Below are 6000 nucleotides of genomic sequence, written 5' to 3'. Positions count from 1 at the left end.
AGATCATTGTCATATTGGACCTGGAACCAAAGATATTAGATAGACTTTTTCATGATGCTCCTTCATGCCCATCTGCAGATTACAGAGCCCTTGAGGCTCCTGCTACTGAGCGCTGTATTATCAAAATTGAATTGTCTGCTGAGATGTCTGCTTTCCTGTTATACTTGCCAGGTAGACATGTGGCTGAAAGTCTGATCTGAAGCTGAATACTTTATTTCCATTATTTGATGTTATGCAATGGGTGAGAATAACTTCTCACTGTCTGTCAATGAAACAAGAAGATGGACTCTTTGGATTAATCTCCCAAGATCTGTCTGGTATGAGGAAGATTTGAAAGTCCAGCTAAACTGCCCTTGGATCCATACCTGCATAAACTCTCAGACAGTTTAGGCTTTTAGTTTTCTAAAAAAATTAGATAATGTATTAGTCATGTGCTCTTCACAGAAGGCTGTGTTACAAGTATATTACCATTACAACCAACAAACAAGAGCTATACTCTTGAAGGCATTCTTAAATTCCCTTTTTGTAGCCCAGCTAGCCAACTATGCTAACTGACTTGCTATCCAGCAAGCATGGTAATGGAACCGAGTGTTTTTATGCAATAGGGGTCCCTGCTGCTTGAAAGCTATCCAACATTACTCCAATTTGCAAGAAGGACATGAGGGAAGACCCAGGAAACTACAGACCTGTTAGTCTAACCTCAATACCTGAAAAAATTATGGAGAACATCATACGGGGTGCTACTGAAAGGTCTTTAAAGGACAATGCAATCATCAGGCACAATCAACATGGGTTCACAAAGGCACAGTGCTGTTTAACTAATTTGGTATCCTTCTATGATAAGTTCACCTGCCTAGTGGATGAAAGGAAAGCAGTGGATGTAGTTCTTCTAGGTTTTACTAAGGCTTTTGATACTGTCCCTCACAGCATCCTCTGGACAAGTTGTCCAACTGTGAGATGAGCAGGTACATGGTGAGCTGGGTGAAGAACAGGCTGAAGGGGAGGGCTGAAAGGGTGGCACTGAATGAATCTACATCTGGCTGGACACCAGTCACCAGCACTGTTCCTCAGGGCTCAATTCTAGGGCCAGTTCTGTTCAATGTATGTGTCAATGATTTGGATCAATAAATGCTGGATTCTGTACCTGGGATGGCGTAATGCTGGACATATATAAACTGGGAGAGGAGTGGCTGGAGAGCAGCCCCACAGAAAGGGGTCTGGGGGTGCTGGTTGACAGCAGGCTCAGCAGGAGTCAGGAGTGTGTGCCCTGGCAGCCAAGGGGGCAAACCACATCCTGGGGTGCATCAAACCCAGCATAGCCAGCTGGTCAAAAGAGGGGATTATTCCGGTGTATTTAGCATTGGTGTGGCCTCACCTTGAGTATTGTGTGCAGTTCTGGGCCCCACCATTTTTAAACATTTTAAAGGACATCAAGGTCTTTGAATGCGTCCTGAGGAGGGCACCAAAGCTGGTGCAGGGGCTGGCAGGCATGTCCTCTGAGGAGTGGCTGAGGACATGGGATCTGTCTAGTTTGAGAGAAGGAGTCTGAGGGGTGACCTCACTGCTCTCTACAGCTTCCTGAGGAGGGGAATGGAAGAGGTGCTGATCTCTCCTCCCTGGTACCCAGTGCCAGGACATGTGGGAATGGCTCAGACCTGCGTCCTTCAGGGGAGATTCGGACTTGATATGAGGAAACATTTCTGTACTGGAAGGGTGGTCAAACCCTGGAACAGGCTTCCTGGAGAGGTGGTTGCTGCCCCGTGACTGTCAGTGTTTAAGAGGTATTTATTTGGACAATACCCTTAATACCATCTTTAACTTTTGTTCAGTCCTGAAGTGGTCAGGCAGTTGGACTAGATGGTCCTTGTAGGTCCCTTCCAACTGAATGATTCTATTCTATTCGATTCTCTCGCGCTCATTATGAGTTGAGTAACTATGAGACTGTTATTTGCCGGAAATGCCGGGGGTTTTTCAGCTCCAAAAACACTTTCAAGGACACATAACACAAAGCATACAAGTGGAAACAGGATTTTATTTTGTTTTTCTGACTCTGTTTCAGAGCCGATGCTCCCCAGCATTAACACAATGTGCAAGTGTAGCCAGGAGCAGGCTGATGCAATCCTCAGTTTAGCTTGAAAAAACATCACTTGAAGTCTGGCAGGGGAAAGCCAGGGAGCTACAGAAAGTCACAAATCCCCTACATCTTGTGGAGAGCCGTGTGCTATTGAGACTGCATGGGGAATGCCGGGTTCTGGCTCACTCACACGTCTCTTGTGACAAGGAGTTAATGGCACAGTTAGTATCCAGCAGGGTTGCTATGAACTCCACCTCTCCGGGCCACTTTGCCCGTAGTGTTTCTTGCAATATCATGAATTACGGGCCGCGCGTCTTCCTGGTGAACGTCCTTCACCCAGGCGCAGCAGGGAATGAACATGCCGGTCTGTAAACTTCATTCCTTCATAGGACATACTTTATTTTGACCACACATCCTTCCTGAAGCTGCCATATAGAATAACCCAAACAATGGGACTGCCTGGAGCCGAAAGAAAGGGTGCCAGCTGAACCCAGCCTCCTTCGAGGCAGAGGCAGACACGGGGTCAACCCACAGATGATACAACAATCCTGAAAATCTGTAACTGATATTGAAAAAGCAAAAATGAACTATAAGATATTAACCTTTGCCAGAAACAGGAAAGCAGATAACTGGCTGATGCACAAAGAAGACTCCTTCTAGAATAAACTCAAAAGCATTAAGAATGTGACTTTCTTTGGTAATGAATTTCTTTCTATGAATTTATATTTTGGCATTGAAAACAAAGCCCAAACACTCTCACACCTCCTAGTTTATAATTATTTTTTCTCTTTAGTTAGTAATTTTTTTTCTCTTTTAGCCTTTGAGAAGAAAGGACTCTAACCAATGTCCTGTATCGCTTAGGATGCAGAAACTCAATATGGCAGCATGAATACAGGCCAAGCAGTCGCTGTTTCCCGAAGAGCGAGAATAAGGATCAGTGCCAATCACACTTGAAAGAAGAAGAGGTGCTGTGATATTTTCGGAAGTATGACATGTGTCGATGACAGGCACACTTTTTACCTTCCCAAACTTGCTCTGCTGTGCTTCCTGGCCAGTGATGCATGAGAAGTGCTCTCGTGCCTGCCCGGTGCTTGTATCGCATGTGGGAGAGCCTGAAAGGGGCAGCTCCGGATGGGGCAGCAAGCCTGGAGCCCTTGCAAGCACAGGCTGCTGTGCACGAGCAAGAACCCCCGGGGAAATGGAGCCAAGGGAAAAGCAGAGTCGCTCCTGCTACAAGCTTGCGATGGGCAAGAGAGCCAGGGAGAGCCAGGGCACCAGGGGGGTCTTGGAGGGGCAAAAGCCGCAGGCAAGAACCGAGCGAAAGGGCTCAGAGGAGCCCTGACAAGGGGCTGTGCTCAGTGCTACAGAGGACAAGCAGCAACCCCCGGGGGGCACCCTTGGGGCCCACCCTGGGAGTCTAGAAAGCTTCCTCCCCCCGGATGCGGGGCACGAGGGCCACCTTCGTGGAGCAGGAGCAGCAGGCACCTGGCCAGCATGGCCCAAAGGAGCCCTGGCCAGGGGCCGTGCTCAGCGCTGCAGAGGAAGGCAAAAAACCCCCAGGGACACTCGCTAGCCCACTGTGGGGGAAAAAAAAGCCTTCCTCCCCCCAGCTGCAGGGCACGAGAGGCCATCTTCGTGGTGCACGAGCAGCAGGCAGTAACCCGGCCAAAAGGGACTGGAGGAAGCCCTGGCAAGTGGTCATGCTCAGTGCTGCAGAGGAAGGCAAAAAACCCCCGGGGACCAGTGCCAATGTGCCCCGGGGGAAAATTCCTTCCTGACCCCAGTGCTGGCGATCGGCTATTCCCTGAGCAGGTGAGCAAGACCTGCCTCCTCGTCCCACAGGCTGGTCACGCCTCCCAGATTCCTTCCTGACCCCAGTGCTGGCGATCGGCTATTCCCTGAGCAGGTGAGCAAGACCTGCCTCCTCGTCCCACAGGCTGGTCACGCCTCCCAGGAGATGCCCGAGCCCTGTTCTCCCTCACCCTGGAGCCATCTCAGGGGCTTCCGAGAGTGGCCAAAGGCCCCTGTCCTGATCGACCTTGGGGGCAAGAATCTCTCCTGTGCCTGTCTAGCGGCTGCTCCAAAGCACTGGGACCCCCGGCAACATCCCTGCATCCCATTTCTTACGGCTGCTGCCCCTGGCTCCGCAGGGGATGAGGACGGCGAGCTCTGCAGTGCTCCTCAAGAAGGTATTCCCTTGGGCTGGCCACGGCTACCCAGATGAAAAGGCCTGAGAGCCTCAGGTACCTCCAGCGGTTGGTGGTTCTTCTCATCTCCTGAGGGGTTTGTGTCTGTTCCCTGAAGGCTTGAAGCAGGATTTCCATCCATTGGATGAGATTTGAAGATGGCCCTGCCAGGTGCTGGCCTTGCAGCAGAGAACCTCCAGGTGCCTCCTCCAGCCGCTGGTCTTCCTCCCTCAGCCCCCACCCAGTAATCCCACCCTCCCCTCAAGGATCTCCTCTTGGATGTCTTCGGGCTGCCCCCGGGGCAGCTCTGGCAGTGGGACACTGCCTCAGGGCACTGTGACTGTTGCGTTGCCAGGGGTGGCATTGTGGCATGGGGGTGGCATTGTGACATGGGGGTGACTGACAGGGCCCCCCATGTGCAGCCCCACCCATCGCCCTCCGCCCAGCACGCTTCAGAGGAAGCCTTTGGGGTGCTGGCCCCGAGGCAGTTGCTGTGCCCAGGAGGCCCAGGGGCTGTCCCTGCCCTTGGTGGCCACGATCTAGGCCCAGCTGCTGGGTGTCACTGACGCATCCTCTGCCACTCGGCTCCAAGGACAAACCCAGGGCTGTTACTGTTCTCTCAGGCCATGGCAGAAACCAGCCCTGCAGCCCAGAGACCCTCCCCTATTAGCTGTCTCCTCTCTGCCACAGAGCTAAGGGCCATGAGGCCGCGCAGCAAGGAGGACCAGGGACACAAATCCTTTTCTGGGGGATAACAGGGGATGGTTTTGACAGCTGCAGCCGGGAGGAAAGCCACAGTGCAACCAGAGCCATAGGCTGGGACAGACAGTGCCAACACACCATCATGGAAATAAAACAGGCTTTGAAAGACAAGTGAGTGGAAGTGACACAGGTGTGGTGGAAAGGTTGGTCATTTGCAGACCTCGAACTTTGGGATGCCCAAAGCACAGCCAGGCAAACCATGACTTGTCTACATGGCAAAATTAGCCCATTGCTGCTGCTGTCATCACATCCCCTTTTCCCACTGAAACCAAGCTGTGCAGTTGGCCGTGTTGATATGGAATAAGAAAACACGCTTCAGCCACAGGGTAAAACTTCCACAGCTCATTTGTGACTTCCCCCTTTCTGAGAGTTATTTCTCTACCTCATCGAAGACCCTGGCAAATTATTTTTTCCTTTAGGATTTTGTATTTGAGTACCAAAAGAGTAAGGAAGGTCGTATTATTGTAATTTTGTATGTTTGTGCCAAAACTCATCTGTACATTCAGGTAAAAAAGGGCGTTTGTACCATATACATTTACTTGATTGTGATGACAGAGGTGGAAGAAATGGTTTAGTTCCCTCTGCATGAACTTTGTGGGGACGTAGAGACCATGCATGACTTCCTCACCATTCCAAGGGGCATTTGCTTCTACTCAGTTTATGGTGAGGTCTGCTTCTTGGAAAGAAGTCCTGAATTGTTTTTTCTTCTTTATCATATTTTTCCTTACACTTCAAGAGCTCTTTTCCTCCTTCGGCCTTCATCCTTGATATCTTTCTCAGCCTTTGTCTTGCTCCTTCTTGTTCTTGTCATCTTCTGTAGGTCCTCCATGCCCCTAATCAACTGCTTAGTCTTTGTTTGCTTACATTCTAGACAGAATTTGTCTTTCCTGAACCCAAGTAATGAGAAATGCCCATAGTGGTACAGGTGAGTGCTCACCAGGGCTTTGCAGAGGGCTTGTGAAAATATTCCTGTGGAAG

The sequence above is a fragment of the Strix aluco genome, chromosome 1 (assembly GCF_031877795.1).
Source record: "Strix aluco isolate bStrAlu1 chromosome 1, bStrAlu1.hap1, whole genome shotgun sequence".
Classification (NCBI taxonomy): domain Eukaryota; kingdom Metazoa; phylum Chordata; class Aves; order Strigiformes; family Strigidae; genus Strix; species Strix aluco.
Note: the sequence above shows the minus strand (reverse complement) of the source record.